The sequence below is a fragment of the Aquarana catesbeiana genome, linkage group LG06 (assembly GCF_042186555.1).
Source record: "Aquarana catesbeiana isolate 2022-GZ linkage group LG06, ASM4218655v1, whole genome shotgun sequence".
Taxonomy (NCBI): domain Eukaryota; kingdom Metazoa; phylum Chordata; class Amphibia; order Anura; family Ranidae; genus Aquarana; species Aquarana catesbeiana.
This window is the reverse complement of record NC_133329.1, coordinates 196016865-196042106: the sequence shown is the minus strand read 5'-3', so window position 1 is coordinate 196042106 and position 25242 is coordinate 196016865.

The following is a 25242-nucleotide window of genomic DNA, read 5'->3' as shown; positions in this document are numbered from 1 at the left end:
TTGTCTCTTTCCAGCAACTTGTGTCACAATATAAAAAATTCCATGGACTCGACATGACTCTCAGCAAATAGCTTGGGGTGTCTACTTTCCAAAATGGGGTCATTTGGGGGGGGGTTTGAACTGTCCTGGCATTTTATGCACAACATTTAGAAGCTTATGTCACACATCACCCACTCTTCTAACCACTTGAAGACAAAGCCCTTTCTGACACTTTTTGTTTACATGAAAAAGTTTTTTTTTTTTGCAAGAAAATTACTTTGAACCCCCAAAAGTTATATATTTTTTTAAAGCAAATGCCCTACAGATTAAAATGGTGGGTGTTTCTTTTTTTTTTCACACAGTATTTGCGCAGCGATTTTTCAAACGCATTTTTTGGGGAAAAAACACACTTTTTAAATTTTAATGCACTAAAACACACTACATTGCCCAAATGTTTGATGAAATAAAAAAGATGATCTTAGGCCGAGTACATGGATACCAAACATGACATGCTTTACAATTGCGCACAAACGTGCAGTGGCAACAAAATAAATACATTTTTAAAAGCCTTTAAAAGCCTTTACAGGTTACCACTTTAGATTTACAGAGGAGGTCTACTGCAAAAATTATTGCCCTCGATCTGACCTTCACGGTGATACCTCACATGCATGGTGCAATTGCTGTTTACGTTTGACGACAGACCGCCGCTTGCGTTAGCCTTAGCGCGAGAGCAGGGGGCGACAGGGGTGCTTTTTTTTTTTTTTTTTTTTCTTTATTTTTTTTTGCTTTTTTATCTTATTTTTAAACTGTTCCTTTCATTTTTTTTTTTTTTAATCATTTTTATTGTTATCTCGGGGAATGTAAATATCCCCTATAATAGCAATAGGTAGTGACAGGTACTCTTTTTTGAAAAAATTGGGGTCTATAAGACCCTAGATCTCTCCTCTGCCCTCAAAGCATCTGACCACACCAAGATCGGTGTGATAAAATGCTTTCCCAATTTCCCAATGGCGCTGTCTACATCCGGCGAAATCTAAGTCATGAAATGCTCGTAGCTTCCGGTTTCTTAGGCCATAGAGATGTTTGGAGCCACTCTGGTCTCTGATCAGCTCTATGGTCAGCTGGCTGAATCACCGGCTGCATTCTCAGGTTCCCTGTTGAGACAGGAGAGCCAGAGAAAAACACGGAAGACGGTGGGGGGTCATTCCCTCCCACAGCTTGTAAAAGCAGTCTAGAGGCTAATTAGCCGCTAGGATTGCTTTTACATGAAAGCCGACCGCTGGCTGAAAAGAATGATACCAAGATGATACCTAAACCTGCAGGCATCATTCTGGTATAACCACTCAAAGTCGTGAATGGCGTACCTGAAGACAAAAAAATGGTTAACAATAAAACACAGTAAGCAGTAAAGTATAAAAAATTGCATACCTGAAAAGCAAACATGATAAAACATAATAACAATAAAACATTGCAGAATAGAATAGAGTAAAAAAGGGCAGAGCAATAGAGAGAGAGAATAGAGAGAGAGAGAACAATAAAACGACAACTATTTTTTTTTATTTTATATATTATTTTTTTATTTTTTTTTTTTTACACTTTTTTGTAACTAACTTTTATAACTGTAACCGGTTCCAGGTTCGGGTCTCTCAAAATGCGATGGCATCTTGGGAGACCCTGTGAAAGTGTGCCTAGTCTGTGCAATGCTGTACCCTACGCTAATACTCAACTAGTGAATGGTAGCGTTCAAAACATTCACCAATGCAAAGACCAGGATTGTCAGGACAGGAGGGACAATAATAGCGGGTGTCACGCCTATATCCGCGCTTGCTGCAGACATGACATCTTTTTTGGGGGGGTTCGTTGGGTAGGGGTACTTGGGAGGACATAAAGAAAATGCCTCTCATGCAACTGACTGCATTTGGTTGGGGATGTGAATGGGGGAAGTACGGGTGCTGCAGAAGCGGTGGGTTCCCAATTAGGATTGGCGAATGCAGCAGGAAGGGCACTATGGGCACGACGGGCCTGTGTTTGTCTTTTTGGTGGCAGCGGGACACTACTTGTGCTTGCCACCTCACCAGCTTGAACTGCACTTATGGGACTCGCCACGTCACCAAGTGTTACTGCAGTGCTGGTTTGACTACGACCGGGGTGTACTAGGCCGCTGGTGCTTGCCAGTTCACCAAAACGCTACCAAAAAAACTGTTAGCGATCGCAGGGATCAGGCCTGACTCTGCGAACGCTGCAGTTATGCGTTTAGTGTTTTGTAAGTGACAGTGATCAATCGATACTGCACTTGGGTGGGCTGGGTTGGGCCGGGCGGAGGGGCAAAACGCAGGTGATAGCGGGTATCTGGGCTGATCCCACTAACACTGCGTTTTTGGGAACCCTAAACTGCTGGGGACGCTAGTATAGATCTGATCGGATCAGATATTGATCCGTTCAGATACTATACCACTAAGGGAGGCGTATGCTGCGTGCGTGGGTGTTAGCGGTACTGGCGCTAACCTGACACTGCTTGGGGCTGGTGCTTGCCAGTTCACCAAAATGCTACCAAAAAAACTGTTAGCGATCGCAGGGATCAGGCCTGACTCTGCGAATGCTGCAGTTATGTGTTTAGTGTTTTGTAAGTGACAGTGATCGATCGATACTGCACTTGGGTGGGCTGGGCCGGGCGGAGGGGCAAAACGCAGGTGCTAGCAGGTATCTGGGCTGATCCCGCTAACACTGCGTTTTTGGGAACCCTAAACTGCTGGGGACGCTAGTATAGATCTGATTGGATCAGATATTGATCCGTTCAGATACTATACCACTAAGGGAGGCGTATGCTGCGTGCGTGGGTGTTAGCGGTACTGGCGCTAATCTGACGCTGCCTGGGGCGACGCATATCACCGCTGGGCGATCAGGGGGCTAAACCTTTATTCGGTAATAAACGGCGGGTGCCCTGACACTATAAAAAATAAACAAACTAACCAGCGTCACCCGTAACACTTATACGGTGATCAGTGGTGAAAGGGTTAACTAGGGGGCAATCAAGGGGTTATAGTATATGTATAGTATATGGGTGTCCCTGTCGCTATAAAACGCTGACAGCGCACCTAAGTATTTACCTCCCTAACTAGCGTCACCAGTGACACTAATACAGTGATCAGAAAAATGATCGCTTAGCGACACTGGTGACGGGGGGTGATCAAGGGGTAAAAACTTTATTAGGGGGGGTTAGGGGGGTACCCTAGACCTAAAGGGGGCTAACCCTAACTGACCTAACACAGTAACTGTCACAAACTGACACCAATGCAGTAATCAGAAAAAAAAAACTGCTTGGTGTCAGTTTGTGACAGGGGGGGTGATCGGGGGGCGATCGGGGGTGTTTTGTGTGCCTGGCATGTTCTACTGTGTGTGTAGTGTTTGTGCACTCACAGTGATGTCTTCTCTCCTCGGCGCCGGAACGGAAAATACCGAACCGAGGAGAGATGACATAATTTCCTTTGCTGCTGTTTAGCATACAGCAGCAAAGGAATGTTCCCATTAGCCGGCGGCGATCGCGAGGGGGGGGCCACGAATGGATGGCCTCCCCCTCACCTCCGATCGCTGGGGGACAAAAGAGGACCGCCTCGGGCACCGGGGGGGGTCCGATCGGACCCCCCACCCGCGGGAGGCAAATCACATATATGTACGTGATTTTGCCTGCCCGTGCCGCCTTGCCGACGTACATCGGCGTGAGGCGGTCCTTAAGTGGTTAATCAATGCCTTACTATATTACCACTGATTTTTAAACCCCTTAGATCGCAGGCCACATTGAACTTCTTTTGGAACAGAGCGCTATTTTACACTCACGTGGGGACCAAATAAAAAATACACTAGTAATAAAATTAATTAAAAAATAAAAATGAAAAAATGAAAATTAATTAAAAAAATAAAAAAAAAATAAAAAAATAAAAAATAAAAATCTTTATATTTCTCCCACTTTTTCCTCAAAGATGTGTGGTATATCCTGTCAATCTGCAGGCTATATCAGTACCAGGGATGATCAATCCTCTTACTCACCAGTACCGTTTACTGGTTACAGGCCTAAAACACATTAACGATACAAACGTTTAACATATATACATATATCAGCCGAAGATCTCACCAGGTTCTACGCGTCCGTCTCCCTGATGAAATATTTCACAGAATCTTTATGACCATCCAAGCGTGGTTTCAGAATTCGCGAGCCAGCGCCAATCTTGTCCACACTAGAGATGATTTTCTGTTCTGGGTGTACTTGAGGATTTATGCTTACAGGGAAATCAAGACAAAAAAATACATTAGGTTTTTGTGGATTCTGTGTAAAAATAAAATTCACACTCTCTCTGGGTGCCAAATGAAGTAATCGGTACAATATTATACAATCTAATATATCCTATATAACTATTGCACCCATGTATTAATTTGTCTAATCCCTATAGTTGCTAATCTGTATGAGTCTGATAAGCACAATGATATAACAAACACCTCTGCTTAGTAAACAAGTTACATTTATTTCCCAATAAAATAGGAATGTACTAAAACAACAGAATTAGGAAAACTAACATAAAGGTACTACAAGAAATTGCAATATTACAAGGCCTACAATCATAACACAATACAAGATTGATACTTAGCACATCCTCTCAGGCTGGTCCTCAGGTCTTAAAGAGAAAGTTTCTCTGGCAAACATTTCCTTTTAACAAACATACCTCATCCAGACCCCCCCCTTTTGGCCACCCAACTTTGCCTTTGGACGAATCACAGTGTCTCTGGGGCGTTTCCTCAACAGGCTATCATATGGACCGTCTTGCCCTAACTGGCCTCTGGGGGGCAGTGTTAGTCCATGGATTGCCATCATCCGACCGATGTCAAATTCCACAAATACCTGGGCCCTTGATTTTCTGTATCTCACCTCATCCATCATCCCTGTCAGTTTAGTTGTTTTGGAGGCCGGGGGGTATAGTAGCTAATCAGGAAATTCCCATAGACAGATCGGAGCCAGCATTGTCATGCGCAATGGAAGCTTAACAGGTTACATTCCCACCTGGGTGGCAGCATCCTGTCCTCCCGGGAGTGTAAAACCTTCATTCTTCAAAAGTCTAGCTTCTCCTGGAAGTAAAGAAATATGTGTACAACATCCAGAAATATGATATGCATGTTAAATTCCAACAAGGAGCAAACAGGAGCTGCAGACTTTTTAAGTTATTTATTTCTTGTTTCCAAATCCCTACATAGTTACATAGTTAGTCAGGGTGAAAAAAAACACAAGTCCATCTAGTTCAACCATAAAAATAATAATAAATAAATAAATAAATAAATAAAAAATATCATATAATCCCATATACTCAATCCTATACCCACAGTTGATCCAGAGGAAGGCGAAAAAAAACCCAGAAAAGGATCCAATTTGCTACAGCAGGGGAAAAATATCCTTCCTGATCCCAGAGATTTTCCCTGGATCAACTTTACCTATAAATGTTAATACCCAGTTATATTATGTACATTTAGGAAAGAATCCAGGCCTTTCTTAAAGCAATCTACTGAGCTGGCCAGAACCACCTCTGGAGGAAGTCTATTCCACATTTTCACAGCTCTTATGCCGCATACACACGATCACAATTTCTGTCCGAAAAAACTTGGATGGTTTTCCCGACGGAATTCCGCTCAAGGTTGCCTTGGATACACACGGTCACACCAAATTCCGACCGCCAAGAACGAGGTGATGTACACCACGTACGACGGTACTAGAAAACGGAAGTTCAATACCCAGTGCACCACCCTTTGGGCTCCTTCAGCTAATCTCGTGTTTATCTCGTGTTAGTAGAAGTTTGGTGAGAGACGATTCACGCTTTTCAGCTTTCGAGCTTTTCAGTTCGTTACTGCTCTTCAGTTTGTGCTTGTGGGTTTGTATCTGGTTTTCCGTGCGTGTAGCCAGTTCGTATCTGTTTTTCAGTGCATTCTTGTCTGCTCATTTCTGATTTTCAGCTCGCTCTTCACAGGCCTTGCTGTTCTTCAGTGCATTCTGTTAGTTCGTTCTGACCAGCCGACCGTTTTGAAGCCATGTTGTGGGTACATGCTTGTTGTAGAGTTCGTGCTATGCGGGGGCTTGGTGTTGGTGTTCTTGCTTTGACCCAAGTCCAGTCCATGAACAGGGTGGGGAGGAGTTCATGGACCAAGAATTGTTTACTCCAGCATGACCAATTCTCTCATATGCCTTTGCTGCGTGAGATCCAGGAGAATAATTCTGATGATTTCAGGAATTTTCTCCGGATGAGGGACCCCCGTTTTCACCGTCTGTTGGCTTTGCTGTCCCCTTATATTATGAAGCAGGACACCTGCATGCGACAAGCCATCACTCCGGAGCAGGGGCTAGTCGCCACACAATGGCATCCCTAGGGGGGGCCAGAGGGGGCCCTGACCCCCCCAACATTATGCTGTGCCCCACCATGTGCCCCCCAATTAAAAAATTTTTCTTTTTTTACAAAAAATCAATGTCTAAGAGGGAGAGAGTCCCCAGTCAGCTCCTGCGGGTGATTCCTCCCCCCTCCCTCTGCTTGCTGACACTGCATAATGCAAGCACTCACACAACCAGGGCCGCCCGATCTGCTCCTTCCCCTGCATCCTCATTGGCAGGGAGAAGAGCGAATTGCAGGAAGGACTCCACCAGGACTCTCAGTTACTGAAAAAACAGACTGATTTCTCCCATCCTTAGGACAGGAGAACCAGCCTGTAAATTCCAAGAGATGCCAGACCAGAGCAGTCAAGAGCAGAGCAGGGCAGGGGCAGGACAGCAAGAGGAGGCTGGGAAACCCCACAGTGGCAGAACACCAGGGCCCGGAGACAAGACAACCTTTGCAACCCTGATAGTTCTCCCACTGCTTTGGATCCTTATATTTTCTTGGTATGCTGGTGACATATATATCTTGTTTTCTGCCACCCTGGGGGACCCCAATATAGTAGGAAGGGAGCTCACTGCAGAACATGTGAAAGGACCGTTGTGGGCTCGTAGTAAAGGGCCCCAGTATATATTTATATATCTATATATATAGATATCTATATATATATCTATATATATAGATACAGTACATATATATATAGATATATATATATATATATCTATATATATATATATATATATATCTATATATATATATATATATATAGATATATATATATATATATGCATTTTATAGTTGCCCCCTACTTTTGTCCCTGTCCCCCCATGTGCCCCCCCTAAATTTATAAGCTGGAGACGCAAACTGTCGCCACGTTGCAGTACTTGACGACAGGGAGAAGTCTACAGGAGCTCAAGTTCTCTACAGGCATCCCACCCCAGGCTCTGGGCATCATTATTCCAGAGACCTGTTCTGCTATCATTCAGGTCCTGTAGAAGGACTATATTAGGGTAACTTTTCTCCTTTAACATCACATTCTATGTATTTAATGTTTGCTAATGTTTTGTATTTCTTTCATCATTTCCTAATTACCATGATTGTAATATGCTGTGAATGTCTTCTTTATCCTCATGCATGCTGTAATCTTTTAATGCTCCTTTTTTGTCCTTCATGCATATTTGCCTTCACTAACCTCCCCAGCATGCTATCCTGGGCCCATATACACCTAGCCTAGTCACTTAATAATGTACTTTGTCAGCTCCATTGTAGTGCTTTACCCTAAACACCCCCTAAAATGTGTACAAATGTTATTGTTGTCCTTAAATTCAGGCAGAGTGCCATAATCTTTTTTTGGGCTCCCAAACTCAATGAGGACCCCCCCCTAAAAATTTTTACAATGGGCCATCAGAGGGGGTGAGGAATCTGATAAGTGGACCTTATACTTTTGTCTTTAAATACTCCTTAAAATAAATGTTATACTGATGTTGGCCAAGAATGTTTGTGTCTAATCTGCTTGCAATGTTATGTGCAAAAGTACAAATTTTTGTTTGATGTTTTGACTCCACAGTTTCCTTCAATGCCACAGGGATGGCAAACTGTGGCCTTCCAGTTTGCCGACCGTTGGGACTTTCCCAACTGTGGCGGGGCAATCGATGGGAAGCACGTCCACATCATCCCACCACCCCCTTTGGGGTCATACTATTTTAACTATAAGGGGTTTCATAGTATCGTGTTAATGGCGGTGGTGTCTGCGACATATGAGTTTCTCTATGTGGACGTGGGGAAGAATGGCCGGATGTTGGATGGTGGAGTCTTTGCCCAGACCGAGTTCTACTGACGTCGTCTCCAGAGTGGTGACTTGGGATTGCCACCTGCGGAAGAGAATGTTGAAGGACTCCGATTTGTTTTTATCGCTGATTAAGCATTTGGTCTGGGTGATCACATGACGAGGCCATTCCCCCAGAGGACCCTCTCCCCGGAGAAGAGGGTTTTTGATTACTGGCTGGCCAGAGCCAGAAGAGACGTGGAGAATACCTTTTTTCCTTTATGATGTCTAAATCCCGACTACAAAACATTATCTCCTGGATTAGCCTTTGTGCACTGTCAGAGGTCAAATGAGGAGATTGTTCTTCCACAACATGCACATCACCTAAAAGAAAAAATACACACCATGTATTATAAATATGCAGGCATACATCTATTACCTGAATCTGTGGTGTCAGACACTCACCTGTTGTGGTGACAATCTCAACCACCTCTCCTTCCTCCACATCCTCATGTTGTGGTGTACTCTGTTCCCCTTCTTCAGGAGGTGGGGGTTTCCTGGTGTCCTCTGATGTCCGGAGTCTTTTCTCCCCTATGAGAATGAAACAAAAGGTATACTTAGCACACAGATATTTGTGGCCAGACATGAATGTGAAACATTGCTTGGAAGTGGGTAGGGATGAGCTTTGAGTTCGAGTCGAACTCATGTTCGACTCGAACATTGGCTGTTCGCAAGTTCACCGAACAGCGAACAATTTGGGGTGTTCGCGGCAAATTCGAATGCCGCGGAACACCCTTTAAAAGTCTATGGGAGAAATCAAAAGTGCTAATTTTAAAGGCTAATATGCAAGTTATTGTCATAAAAAGTGTTTGGGGACCTGGGTCCTGCCCCAGGGGACATGGATCAATGCAAAAAAAAGTTTTAAAAACGGCCGTTTTTTCAGGAGCAGTGATTTTAATAATGCTTAAAGTCAATCAATAAAAGTGTAATATCCCTTTAAATTTCGTACCTGGGGGGTGTCTATAGTGTGCCTGTAAAGGGGCGCATGTTTCCTGTGTTTAGAACAGTCTGACAGCAAAATGACATTTTGAAGGAAAAAACTCATTTAAAACTACCCGCGGCTATTGCATTGCCGACAATACACATAGAAGTTCATTGATAAAAACGGCATGGGAATTCCCCAAAGGGGAACCCCTGAACCAAAATTAAAAAAAAAAAATGACGTGGGAGTCCCCCTAAATTCCATACCAGGCCCTTCAGGTTTGGTATGGATATTAAGGGGAACCCCGGCCAAAATTTAAAAAAAAAAATGACGTGGGGTTCCCCCTAAATTCCATACCAGACCCTTATCCGAGCACGCAACCTGGCAGGCCGCAGGAAAAGAGGGGGGGGACGAGAGTGCGGCCCCCCCTCCCTCCTGAACCGTACCAGGCCACATGCCCTCAACATTGGGAGGGTGCTTTGGGGTAGCCCCCCAAAACACCTTGTCCCCATGTTGATGAGGACAAGGGCCTCATCCCCACAACCCTGGCCGGTGGTTGTGGGGGTCTGCGGGCGGGGGGCTTATCGGAATCTGGAAGCCCCCTTTAACAAGGTGACCCCCAGATCCCGCCCCCCCCCCTGTGTGAAATGGTAAGGGGGTACATAAGTACCCCTACCATTTCACGAAAAAAGTGTCAAAAATGTTAAAAATGACAAGAGACAGTTTTTGACAATTCCTTTATTTAAATGCTTCTTCTTTCTTCTATCTTCCTTCATCTTCTGGTTCTTCTGGTTCTTCTGGCTCTTCTGGTTCTTCCTCCGGCGTTCTCGTCCAGCATCTCCTCCGCGGCGTCTTCTATCTTCTTCTCCTCGGGCCGCTCCGCACCCATGGCATGGGGGGGAGGCTCCCGCTCTTCTCTTCTTCTTTTCTTCTCTTCTTCTCTTCTTCATTTTCTTCTCCGGGCCGCTCCGCAATCCATGCTGGCATGGAGGGAGGCTCCCGCTGTGTGACGGCGCTCCTCGTCTGACAGTTCTTAAATAACGGGGGGGGGGCCACCCGGTGACCCCACCCCCCTCTGACGCACGGTGACTTGACGGGACTTCCCTGTGACGTCACGGGGAATGCCACAGGGAAGTCCCGTCAAGTCACCGTGCGTCAGAGGGGGGCGGGGTCACCGGGTGGCCCCGCCCCCCCGTTATTTAAGAACTGTCAGACGAGGAGCGCCGTCACACAGCGGGAGCCTCCCTCCATGCCAGCATGGATTGCGGAGCGGCCCGGAGAAGAAAATGAAGAAGAGAAGAAGAGAAGAAAAGAAGAAGAGAAGAGCGGGAGCCTCCCCCCCATGCCATGGGTGCGGAGCGGCCCGAGGAGAAGAAGACAGAAGACGCCGCGGAGGAGATGCTGGACGAGAACGCCGGAGGAAGAACCAGAAGAGCCAGAAGAACCAGAAGAACCAGAAGATGAAGGAAGATAGAAGAAAGAAGAAGCATTTAAATAAAGGAATTGTCAAAAACTGTCTCTTGTCATTTTTAACATTTTTGACACTTTTTTCGTGAAATGGTAGGGGTACTTATGTACCCCCTTACCATTTCACACAGGGGGGGGGGCCGGGATCTGGGGGTCACCTTGTTAAAGGGGGCTTCCAGATTCCGATAAGCCCCCCGCCCGCAGACCCCCACAACCACCGGCCAGGGTTGTGGGGATGAGGCCCTTGTCCTCATCAACATGGGGACAAGGTGTTTTGGGGGGCTACCCCAAAGCACCCTCCCAATGTTGAGGGCATGTGGCCTGGTACGGTTCAGGAGGGAGGGGGGGCCGCACTCTCGTCCCCCCCTCTTTTCCTGCGGCCTGCCAGGTTGCGTGCTCGGATAAGGGTCTGGTATGGATTTTTGGGGGGACCCCACGCCGTTTTTTTTTTTTTTTTGGCGCGGGGTTCCCCTTAAAATCCATACCAGACCTGAAGGGTCTGGTATGGAATTTAGGGGGAACCCCACGTCATTTTTTTTTTTTTAATTTTGGCCGGGGTTCCCCTTAATATCCATACCAGACCTGAAGGGCCTGGTATGGAATTTAGGAGGACTCCCACGTCATTTTTTTTTTTTAATTTTGGTTCGGGGTTCCCCTTTGGGGAATTCCCATGCCATTTTTATCAATGAACTTCTAAGTGTATTGTCGGCAATGCAATAGCCGCGGGTAGTTTTAAATGAGTTTTTTCCTTCAAAATGTCATTTTGCTGTCAGACTGTTCTAAACAAAGGAAACATGCGCCCCTTTACAGGCATACTATAGACACCCCCCAGGTACGAAATTTAAAGGGATATTACATTTTTATTGTTTGACTTTAAGCATTATTAAAATCACTGCTCCTGAAAAAACGGCCGTTTTTAAAACTTTTTTTTGCATTGATCCATGTCCCCTGGGGCAGGACCCGGGTCCCCAAACACTTTTTATGACAATAACTTGCATATAAGCCTTTAAAATTAGCACTTTTGATTATTCATGTTCGTGTCCCATAGACTTTAACGGTGTTCGCATGTTCGAACGAACTTTTTTCCTGTTCGCATGTTCTGGTGCGAACCGAACAGGGGGGTGTTCGGCTCATCCCTAGAAGTGGGGTACAATTGTCTGTTTGGGCAGAGTTCCAAGTTGAAGACATGATTTATTCCCTTAACAAAGCTGGAATACTTACCTTTTTTGGACAACTTTCACACATGTAGACACCCCAAGTATCCCCTGGAGCACCTGTGTGTGACACCCTACAAAGTTTGTTTTTGTGTCCCACACTAGTGCTCCTGAGTCCAGATGTGTAAACAGCTGCTGAGTTTCCTCTCCTTACATTACATTGAATCAAGTTTGCATTTCATTCTAGTTACAAACACATCTAGACAACAATGTCCTAAACTTATTTTAATACAAATTAGCATGACCAAATGTAGTTAACCCTGTATCTGCCAAAAACATCGTATTTAGTTGGCGAATGAACAATGTTTACTACGAACGACTACTGTGCCCACGAGCCTGAAAGTAGCCATTTTAAACTGTACAACAGTAAAGAAAAGCACATGGAGCAGTATGCAAGTATTAATAATTTGGGATGAGCTTTGAGTTCGACTTGAACATTACATGTTCGACCGTTCGTCGAATTGCAAAGGTTATGGGCCGTTCACACCAAATTCAAGTGGCGCGTCACAGCCCATAATTCACTGTGGCATCGCAGTGCATTGCTGGCTGATAATTGGCCAAGCATGCACTATGACCCGCATGCTTGGCCAATCACAGCGCCATCTGTACAGAGAGCTGTAATTGGCCAAAGCCAGGGCGGCTTTGGCCAATTATGGCTCAGGGGGTTTCGTACACACCCCACACTATATAAGGCCGCCTGCGTGGCGGTCTGGTGTAGTGTGTTGCGGCGGAGAGAGATAGACAGAGAGACAGTGTCATTTGATTTAAGTTAGACAGAGTAGGCAGGCGAGTCAGTTACAGTGTATTGTGTGCATATATATGCATCCTAGGTATTGTGTGTGTGTATGTATATATATATATATATATACATATATATATATATATATATATATATATATATATATATATATATATATATATATATATATATATATATATATATATATATATATATATATATATATACACTGTATTCAGTTTAGCTAGATCCGTTCCTGTTATTCTCTTCCTACTGACAGGCAGGAAGGTGTTTTTACAGTATTTACAGTTAGTGTACTGTGCCCTCTGCACAGTGTGTACCTAAAGCTACCTGAAGACAATTGCTGTTGTTCTGATCCTATTAATACCACAGGCAGGCAGCTGCAGTATTTACAGTTAGTGTACTGTATCCTCTGCACAGTGTGCATGTAAATTAACACTTCCAGGAGCGTGGAAGTGTTAATTTACATGCACACTTCAGATGAAGAGCTCTACTGAACAGTGCACAGTTTTGGCAGTGCAGACAGGTGGAAATCCAAAACAGGAAGTGAGTGGAAATCCTTCCAAAGTGGTTGTCACCAGGGTCACCAGCACTAGTGTTCCCATTAGAAGATTTCAACCCAAAATATCGTACATAGGCTTTTTGACGGTTTAAACTCAGATCTTTCATGCTTAATTTGCATTCTTACAATGTGAGTACCATTCTATTTATTTTGGAATAAAAGTTTTAAACGTTTTTATGCTATGGGCACACCTTCTTTTTTATGTTAACATAAACACGATCCGGAAAGCCAGGAATTGCTGCACAATGGCACAAACTGTGACCGCGAAAAACCCCTGCAGGGGTGACAGTATCCGGTGAGTGTTTGCACAGTAGGAGCACGTTTAAAGGCACAGTCACTAAAGAACACTGGAATAAGAAGATTGTATTTCACAATATTGTTTTATCAAGAGGAACAAGTTTTCAAGTACAGCATCATCTGTGCTTTTTCAATTTGGACTATTTGAAACAATATTGTTTTTTTGGATAAACACTTGTTTATTTTTGAGCACAAGTCACTTTATCATAGTCTGGACTTTTTTCCCATCACCCCCATTTTTCCTTCCTTACTTCCTTCCCCCTTCCCTCCCCCCCCTCTTCCCCTTCCCCCCCCTCTTCCCCTCCCCCCCCCCTTCCCCCTCCCTTCCAAATTCACTTCAGCATTTTTGACTAATGCACGTTATAAATGTATGGGTATATTTTGTTATTAGTATCACATGGTAGATGGTGAGTTGAAAGTAGTCAGCTACTATCTGAAGGAAATCACATATGCATTATTTTCTATTTATTAATACCATATTTGTTTGGAAATTCCCCTCTTTTGTTAAAGTGTTTTAGGAAACCTAGACATTGACCTAAACTGTTTTATAGCCAACCCCTAAGCGTCCTGTAGAGTATAGCTATAATTATACATTTGGGAGGAGAAATGGCGTTATTAGTCGCCTACTTCTTTGTAGGGTAATGTGGGGACCAGTCTAGGCCAGCAATATGGTCGGCGCAAATAAGTTTGATGGGTGCTGCTGACAGGGGATGATCTCACCTTTTATGTAATCTTTCCATTGTTTGAGATGCTACAAGAAAGCTTGTATTCCCCCATATCGTAAAAAATGTAAAGATTAATAGTGCAGTAATTGCAAATGATGTGTACTCTACTTTCCTGTAATCAACCAGGACTTTATATAAAACCATCTTGAGGACCTCTGAATACATATGTAGTGGTTGGTACTCATGTGCCCATTAATATATGTGGACATATGTATACCAGCACTAAAGCACTGTGGAACCAGCCTTGTAGATATGCTGGCGTATATACGATCGGACAGTGAACAGACCGCCTATAATGTAAATTCCCCTTTGGATATATTCCTCATATATGAATCTTCCCCATCTTAAATCAACTCTGCTCAAAGCAGGAACCTTGATGGCCCTTGGTTTCCTCAGTTCATAAGTTTATCACGCATAGTAATATAATGCGCTGAGTGCACATATCGCACAGAATAATAAGACCCCTGGGTAGGGTATCGAACATGCAATATATATATATTTTTTAAGACCTCTATACATTTTTATATTACTCTGATATTATTTTTAGTTTCTGCATGAACTATGTGGTTTAACAATGTGTTTATGATGGTTGCGGAGGGTCTGCCATGATATCCATGTAAATTAGTTAGAATACATCTAATTTTGCCGTCCGTTTTAATTATACCCCACTGCTGACACTGCACAGACATCGGTCTGTATGCACCGCCCCTTCCTGTATTATGATTGGCCAACTCCTAGGTGTGGGATGGGATGGACATGGCGGCCCTCCTATTTATGACGTAGTGCGTGGTGTGCTTGGCACCGTCGCTGAGGACGTCAATGACGAAACGCGTACGACGGCGCCACGCACGCTACGTCACTTCCAGGTAGAGGCAGCTGGAATGCAGGTGGAACGCAGCGCGCTGTTGCGATTCCACAATCACTTATTCAGCGTCCTTTGCTGTGTTAGCCGACACACTCTGTACTAGTTGCCCATTAATACTAGTGGCACTGTGTGCAGCCTGTGAGCTACAATTAGGCTATCCAGGATTTTAAAATATATATTTTTACACTTAATTTTAAAAAATGGTTATTGTTTGGACCAAGTTGTTGTGTCTTAAATAAAACCCAGCGTTTTTACTACACTATGGGAGCCTATATCTTTTTTCCTCTATGAGGAGCCAACCATAGAGATAACATCTACAGGAAGGTGAATTACCCCAGACCTCTGGATGAGATCGGTGGAGCAACCGTGGCGGGCCTAAAGATAAGCGCATTGCCCCCGTGGGGGCGAGGGGATCTGGTGAGTGGGGACACTTGAGGGGGAGCACGAAGTCACAAGTGGAATTTTTTGAACACCTACAGTCACCAAATTTTTTGAACACTCACAGTCACCGTGTTTATGTCAACTATTATGGAAATTCAATTTACTTGATGAACTATTAGCTACACGCAGCAAGACCTGTTGGAATATTCGCACTCACTAATTTGGGATGTTAACCCTGAGGGGGGTTCTACATATAATTATGGACTATCACTAAGTCTTTATGCAAAAATATTTGTTTATATATATTTTTTATTGCACATGTTTTCACTGTATATATATTCTTTTATGATTTATAATTGAGGGTATGTGCTCTATTAAGGTCTATACCAGTATTAATATATAGGACGGGTAACTTGGAGCTAGTAATCTAGCATACACTTTGAAACTTGCACATTAAGGCATATTTACCAGTAGGAAACACTCACTGATTAAAGATGAGTCATGTTTTTGGCAGGATCACTTCGCTAAGTGAATAACAGCCTGTTTATCAGTCACGTATTTATAGTTCACTGAGCATTAATATAAAAAAATAATTTTCCTTTTTTCTCACACCTGGCACCTTTACCCAAACTAGGAAGCGCCACCACCCCTCTTCATTCATAAAATCTGTTTTAGGAAATCAAGCCACCTTAACATTTACACTTATTGGAGGTGACAATCACAGAGGTATAGTACCTCACCTGATACCAGAATAACGCCACACCCACACTCAACTTTCTTTCAGGACACCTGTATGAGGCAAGCCATCACTCTGGAGCAGAGGCTCGTCGCCACGTTGCAGTACTTGGCAACGAGAAGAAGCCTGCAGGACTCAAGTTCTCAACAGGCATCTCCCCCCAGGCTCTGGGGATCATTATGCCAGAGACCTGTTCTGCCATCATCCAGGTCCTGCAGAAGGACTATATTAAGGTAACATCACATTTTATTGTATTTAATGTTTGATAATATATTGTATTTCTTTCATCATTCCCTAATTACCATGATTGCAATATGCTGTGAATGTCCCCTTTGTCCTCATGCATGCTGGAATTTTTAAATGTTTTTTTTGTCCTTCATGCATATTTGCCTTCACTTACCTCCCCAGCATGCTCTCCTGGGCAAATATCCACCTCGCCTAGTCACTTAACAATGTATTTTGTCAGCTCCATTGTAGTGATTTACCCTAAACACCCCCTAAAATGTGTAAAAATGTTATTTGTGTCCTTAAATTCTGGCAGAGTGCCAGAGGCTTTTTTTTTTGGGTCCCAAACTCATTTGGAACCCTCCCTCCCCCCAACCGTTAAGTCAACCGATACCAATCCTCTATCTGCTGACTTTGCCAAACCCATACACACTATACCTACCTCTTTTGTGGTCATATTTATGGATGAATTCCCCAAAGCATGTAGTGCAAGGGCCTGCCTGAATACTTTCAAATGGTACTGTTTAGATTTTGTATCCTATTATTATCTTGATAGGTAATTGTTGAATGTTAAAACTGTGCTCCAATTTGTACAGTGTGTATTCATATTTTTGTATTATAACACTTCTTACCTGTCCAGTGGGCTGTCAGTAGTGTAAGTAAGGAGGGGCTGGCCAAAGTAATACACATTATTTAGGCATTTATCTCTCAATGAAGTGGAGAGGGTGATCTGTTCAAAACATCCCCCCCAAAGTTTTTATAATGGGCCATCACAGAGGGTGAGAAATCTGATAGGTGGACCTTATACATGTGTCTTTAAATACTCCCTAAAATAATTGTTATACTGATGTTGGCCAAGAATGTTTGTGTCTAATCTGCTTTCAATGTTTATGTGCAAAATGACTAATTTATTTTTTCTGGTTTGACTCCACAGTTTCCTTCCACACCACAGGAATGGCAGACTGTGGCCTCCCACTTTGCCCAGCGGTGGGACTTTCCCAACTGCGTAGGGGCAATTGATGGGAAAAACGTCCACATCATCCCACACCTTAACTCGGGGTCATACTATTACAACTACAAGGGGTTCAATAGTATTGTGATGTTGATGGTGGTGTTGGCTACTTAGGAGTTCCTGTGTGTGGACGCGGGGAAGAATGGCCGGATGTCGGATGGTGGAGTCATCACCCAGACCGAGTTCTACAGGCATCTCCAGAATGGCAGCTTGGGCTTGCCACCTCCAGAAGACAATGCAGAAGGACTCCCATTCGTCTTCGTTGCGGATGAAGCATTTGCGCTGGGGGACCATCTTATTTGGCCATTCCCTATGAGGACCCTCACCCCGGACCAGAGGGTTTTTAATTACCGGCTGGCTAGAGCCAGAACAGTGGTGGAGAACACGTTTGGAATAATGGCCAGCCGGTTCTGCCTATTTCTTACACCGATACATATGGCGGAATATAAACTCAATCACATCATCCTGTCTTGCTGTGTTCTCCACAATTTTTTAAGGAGAACTTCTTTGAACTATGCTGCCTCAGTTGAGCCTGAGGCCAGAATTCTGAATGAACCAACCCTGACGGCGCTTGAAACTGGCCGTCCTGGCTTGCCCCCCCCCCCAGATTTCCCACGAGGTCCGTATAATATACATGGAATACTTTGCGAGTAGGGGGGCCATCGATATGCCAGACAATATCTGGACACTGCTGACACTGCACAGACATCGGTCTGTATGCACCACCCCTTCCTGTATTATGATTGGCCGACTCCTAGGTGTGGGATGGGATGGACATGGTGGCCCTCCTATTTATGACGTAGTGCGTGGTGTGCTTGGCACCGTCGCTGAGGACGTCAATGACGAAACGCGTACGATGGCGCCACGCACGCTACGTCACTTCCAGGTAGAGGCAGCTGGAATGCAGGTGGAACGCAGCGCGCTGTTGCGATTCCACAATCACTTATTCAGCGTCCTTTGCTGTGTTAGCCGACACACTCTGTACTAGTTGCCCATTAATACTAGTGGCACTGTGTGCAGCCTGTGAGCTACAATTAGGCTATCCAGGATTTTAAAATATATATTTTTACACTTAATTTTAAAAAATTGTTATTGTTTGGACCAAGTTGTTGTGTCTTAAATAAAACCCAGCGTTTTTACTACACTATGGGAGCCTATATCTTTTTTCCTCTATGAGGAGCCAACCATAGAGATAACATCTACAGGAAGGTGAATTACCCCAGACCTCTGGATGAGATCGGTGGAGCAACCGTGGTGGGCCTAAAGATAAGCGCATTGCCCCCGTGGGGGCGAGGGGATCTGGTGAGTGGGGACACTTGAGGGGGAGCACGAAGTCACAAGTGGAATTTTTTGAACACCTACAGTCACCAAATTTTTTGAACACTCACAGTCACCGTGTTTATGTCAACTATTATGGAAATTCAATTTACTTGATGAACTATTAGCTACACGCAGCAAGACCTGTTGGAATATTCGCACTCACTAATTTGGGATGTTAACCCTGAGGGGGGTTCTACATATAATTATGGACTATCACTAAGTCTTTATGCAAAAATATTTGTTTATATATATTTTTTATTGCACATGTTTTCACTGTATATATATTCTTTTATGATTTATAATTGAGGGTATGTGCTCTATTAAGGTCTATACCAGTATTAATATATAGGACGGGTAACTTGGAGCTAGTAATCTAGCATACACTTTGAAACTTGCACATTAAGGCATATTTACCAGTAGGAAACACTCACTGATTAAAGATGAGTCATGTTTTTGGCAGGATCACTTTGCTAAGTGAATAACAGCCTGTTTATCAGTCACGTATTTATAGTTCATTGAGCATTAATATAAAAAAATAATTTTCCTTTTTTCTCACACCTGGCACCTTTACCCAAACTAGGAAGCGCCACCACCCCTCTTCATTCATAAAATCTGTTTTAGGAAATCAAGCCACCTTAACATTTACACTTATTGGAGGTGACAATCACAGAGGTATAGTACCTCACCTGATACCAGAATAACGCCACACCCACACTCAACTTTCTTTCAGGACACCTGTATGAGGCAAGCCATCACTCCGGAGCAGAGGCTCGTCGCCACGTTGCATTACTTGGCAACGAGAAGAAGCCTGCAGGACTCAAGTTCTCAACAGGCATCTCCCCCCAGGCTCTGGGGATCATTATGCCAGAGACCTGTTCTGCCATCATCCAGGTCCTGCAGAAGGACTATATTAAGGTAACATCACATTTTATTGTATTTAATGTTTGATAATATATTGTATTTCTTTTATCATTCCCTAATTACCATGATTGCAATATGCTGTGAATGTCCCCTTTGTCCTCATGCATGCTGGAATTTTTAAATGTTTTTTTTGTCCTTCATGCATATTTGCCTTCACTTACCTCCCCAGCATGCTCTCCTGGGCAAATATCCACCTCGCCTAGTCACTTAACAATGTATTTTGTCAGCTCCATTGTAGTGATTTACCCTAAACACCCCCTAAAATGTGTAAAAATGTTATTTGTGTCCTTAAATTCTGGCAGAGTGCCAGAGGCTTTTTTTTTGGGTCCCAAACTCATTTGGAACCCTCCCTCCCCCCAACCGTTAAGTCAACCGATACCAATCCTCTATCTGCTGACTTTGCCAAACCCATACACACTATACCTACCTCTTTTGTGGTCATATTTATGGATGAATTCCCCAAAGCATGTAGTGCAAGGGCCTGCCTGAATACTTTCAAATGGTACTGTTTAGATTTTGTATCCTATTATTATCTTGATAGGTAATTGTTGAATGTTAAAACTGTGCTCCAATTTGTACAGTGTGTATTCATATTTTTGTATTATAACACTTCTTACCTGTCCAGTGGGCTGTCAGTAGTGTAAGTAAGGAGGGGCTGGCCAAAGTAATACACATTATTTAGGCATTTATCTCTCAATGAAGTGGAGAGGGTGATCTGTTCAAAACATCCCCCCCCCCCAAAGTTTTTATAATGGGCCATCACAGAGGGTGAGAAATCTGATAGGTGGACCTTATACATGTGTCTTTAAATACTCCCTAAAATAATTGTTATACTGATGTTGGCCAAGAATGTTTGTGTCTAATCTGCTTTCAATGTTTATGTGCAAAATGACTAATTTATTTTTTCTGGTTTGACTCCACAGTTTCCTTCCACACCACAGGAATGGCAGACTGTGGCCTCCCACTTTGCCCAGCGGTGGGACTTTCCCAACTGCGTAGGGGCAATTGATGGGAAAAACGTCCACATCATCCCACACCTTAACTCGGGGTCATACTATTACAACTACAAGGGGTTCAATAGTATTGTGATGTTGATGGTGGTGTTGGCTACTTAGGAGTTCCTGTATGTGGACGCGGGGAAGAATGGCCGGATGTCGGATGGTGGAGTCATCACCCAGACCGAGTTCTACAGGCGTCTCCAGAATGGCAGCTTGGGCTTGCCACCTCCAGAAGACAATGCAGAAGGACTCCCATTCGTCTTCGTTGCGGATGAAGCATTTGCGCTGGGGGACCATCTTATTTGGCCATTCCCTATGAGGACCCTCACCCCGGACCAGAGGGTTTTTAATTACCGGCTGGCTAGAGCCAGAACAGTGGTGGAGAACACGTTTGGAATAATGGCCAGCCGGTTCTGCCTATTTCTTACACCGATACATATGGCGGAATATAAACTCAATCACATCATCCTGTCTTGCTGTGTTCTCCACAATTTTTTAAGGAGAACTTCTTTGAACTATGCTGCCTCAGTTGAGCCTGAGGCCAGAATTCTGAATGAACCAACCCTGACAGCGCTTGAAACTGGCCGTCCTGGCTTGCCCCCCCCCCAGATTTCCCACGAGGTCCGTATAATATACATGGAATACTTTGCGAGTAGGGGGGCCATCGATATGCCAGACAATGTCTGAGACATTTTTTACATAAAATATCTTTAAAACTGAACAAATATTTGCTTTGATTTACTGCTTGGCTTTCTTTTAGCTGTCTCCTCGGTTATCTTTAGGCCCAATTTTTCTGCCCCTGTTTAACAGGGGCGTGTAATTACAATTTTTGATGCAATACTTTGCAGCAGGGCTCATTCCTGCGCTCCAACAATAGTATATGTGAGGGGTTGCAGTGTTGTGGCACCAGCACCATTGTCCAAGGCCCAATTTTTCAGCCCCTGTTTAACAGGGGCGTATAATTACAATTTTTGCTGCAATACTTTGCAGCAGGGCTCATTCCTGCGCTCCAACTATAGCATCTGTGAGGGCTTGCAGTGTTGTGGCACCAGTGCCTAAGGCACAATTTTTCTGCCCCTGTTCAACAGGGACATGTAATTGCAATTCTTGATCTATTATTTCACAGCAGGGCCCATTCCTGCGCCCACCAAGAGTAACTGTGAGGGCTTACAGTGTTGTGGCAACACCACCACCAAAGGCCCAATTTTTCTGCCCCTGTTCAACAGGTGCATGTAATTACAATTCTTGATATAATATTTCACAGCAGAGCCCGTTCCAGCGCCCACCAAGAGTAACTGCGAGGACTTACAGTGTTGTGGCACCAGCACCACCACCACCACCACCACCACCAAAGGCCCAATTTTTTTACCACTGTTCAACAATGGCATGTAATTACAATTCTTGATCTAATATTTCACAGCAGGGCCTGTTCCTGCGCCCACCAAGAGTAACTGTGAGGGCTTACAGTGTTGTGGCAACACCGACACCTAAGGCCCCAATTTCTGCAGAATATATAGTGCAGGCCCCTACTTTCAAACATCCAACTTACAAATGACTCCTATTGCAAACAGAAGGAGACAACAGGAAGTGAGATGAAATCTACCCCTAGGAAGGGAAATTCTCTCCTGTAAAGAGTTAATATGGGAAAAACGTGTCTTCTCTTCACTGATGCTTTATCACCAATCCTTGCTTCACTAAAAACCCCAAATTTTCAAAAAACGTTTGTCATTGGGACAAAAAGTGAGGGAAAATCTTCTGAAGAGGTGCACAGACAGCAAAATAAATGTTACAGGGGTGATAACCCTTCCCTATGTTTTCCAAAAAGCTTAAAAATAGATTTTTTTGGCTGGAGCTACACTTTAAAAATGTACCAGTTCAAAATTACAAACAGATTCTACCTAACAACAAACCTACAGTCCCTGTCTTGTTTGCACCGCCTGTATACTGCTGTTCAGAGTATATAGGGCCTGGTGGCCCCACACCTTTCCTTTTTTTAATTTGGGTGCAGGGTTCCCCTTAATATCCGTACAAGACCCAAAGGGCCTGGTAATGGACTGGGGGGGGGGGGGTACCCATGCCGTTTGTCTCACTGATTTTCATTCATATTGCCGGGACATTACATTAAAGCCACAAGCAGTTTTAAATGACTTTTATTCCTTTAAAAATGTCATTTTGTGCAGGGACTGTTCTAAGCATGGGAAACACGTGCCACTTTACAGACATACTATAGACACCTCCCAGGTACGATATTTAAAGGAATATTTCACTTTTTTTTCACTTTAAGCATCATTAAAATCACTGCTCCCGAAAAAATGGCCGTTTTTAAAACTTTTGTTTGCATTGATACATGTACCCTGGGGCAGGACCCGGTCCCCAAACCCTTTTTAGGACAATAACTTTCATATTAGCCTTTAAAATGAGCACTTTTGATTTCGAACATTCGAGTCCCATAGACTGTAATGGGGTTCTAAAGTTCGCGCAAACTTTCGGTCCTTTCGCAGGTTCTGGTGCGAACCGAACCGGGGGGTGTTCGGCTCATCCCTATTAATAATAATAGGAACACACGACAACTACTTACTTTTGAGAAGCACTCTCTTGATTCTTCTGTACTTAATCATGATCTTGGCCTTTCTCACATTTGGGTTTAGGTACGGTCCATACTTCCCTTCATAGTCGGCCCTCTTCAAGATGTCCACCATCTCTATAAAGGCCATATTTGAGGCCTTAAATCTTCTCCTGCGGGATCGGGACATTTTGGGCTCCGGGCTTTCCTCCTCGTTACTGCTATTATCACGCACCTGCTGTGTCTTTGCCATGTCATCTCTCACTGCGCCGAAAAGAGAAGGGGCGGGGAATATTCTAGAAAGAAAGTCAGGGACGAGCGACATGGGCAGAGTTTCACACATGCACAGTGCATATAAAGGTAACATGCGTGTGTCATATGTACGATCTGTGAGTGGAGGAAGCGCCGAACGTTATCAAGAAGGTAACATTTTAACTTGGGACATCAGTGGCCTATACTGATTCGAGATTGAGGCCTATATTGGGATAAGATTAGGAGAGTTTAGCATGATATTAGTGTTTTTGTCTTGTGTTTTGTCTTGCAGCAAATATGAAACAATTCAAAGACCCTGAATTCATGGGTCAGTTCATGGACAGATACAGGGATATGAGAAATTTGTGGGAGGTTAAAAGCCCCTTATATAGAAATAAACCAGCTAGGAAGGCATCGCTGGGGAAACTGCTGCAATTTGTGAAGACGCAGGTCCCCGACGCAGACATCGAGTTTGTGGAGAAGAAAATTGGTAGCTTGAGAAGCACATATAGGAAGGAGCTTAATAAGGTCCAGGCTTCCATGAGATCAGGAGCAGCAGCAGAGGATGTGTATGTACCCAGTCTGTGGTACTACAACAGGATGTGGTTTCTGGAAGACCAGATGGAAACCAGGCAATCACTTTCTACTTTTCCATCCACCCTTCCCTCAACCCTTCCTTCGACCTCAGCTGAGGCTTCCGAGGACCAACCTGGGCCTTCCATCCTGGAAGAAGTGGAGGAGCCCAGCTGGAGCCAGGTATAGTATATTTTAACATATTTAATTTTCCGAAAATTATTGTTAACTAGATGTTATTATTGATAACAAATGAATGATTGAATAAAAAGTGCTTGACATATTAATAGACAGTAGTGGCCAAAAATGATTGTGACAAGAATGAAAAATGCTGGGCTCAGAATGATAGTCTTTTCTATTTATTAACATTCAATTTTAAAACAGTCATGAGCTAAAAATTGTGTGTGATTGATGAAACAGAAACTAAAACTATGTCCCTTTTTCATACACAGGAAGACCTCAGCCAGGACAAGGCTCTGGAATGTGGCAGCCAGGAGGTGGCGGGGCCCTGTAGCCTCACCCAATCCCAAGTGCCTCCCCTCCGCCTTACAACAAAAAGGTCCAGGAATGGGAGTAACGTGGAGGAGGCAGCACTGGGCCTCATTAAGGATGCTAATGCGGCCCTGAAAACACCCCCCCGAACATGCACTTATGTGTGCTCGCCCATCCTCCTCCTCCTGCCACAAGTCCACCTCCAGAGCCACAGCCTCCAAGGAAGGCTGCAGGGAAGGCTGCAGGGAAGCGTGGAGGGAAGACAAGAAAGCGATGGCCTGGGTTCAGTCTGGTCTGACAGAAGACGCAGCCTGTTGTAGTACCACAGCCTGGGGACATATATGTCATCTGCTGCTGTTCATGATCTCTGGAAGTCCTGGACCAGATTGTGCTCACTATTATATGGACTTCCCAGGCTACCAATGTTTATTTACAAAGAGTTGATGTGTCCCCTGGGGTACAAAGGCTTCGCAAATTCAAGCAGGTTCTCCAGCGTTGCCTTCCTCTTTATTTTGTTATTATGAGCCAGAATAAATGGAGATTTTTTTATATGAAAATACTTGCCTACGTGTTTTTCTTCAAATAGGACAGTTTGTTTGTGAGTAGGCAGGTACATTTCAAAAATACAATGTCAAATTAACAAGGGACACCAACCAACCTCCTTGAGCTTTATAAAAATACAAAATAATAATGTTGTTGTGTAAACTTGACATACAAAAAATAAAAATTATGGCGATCACTAGAAACTAATT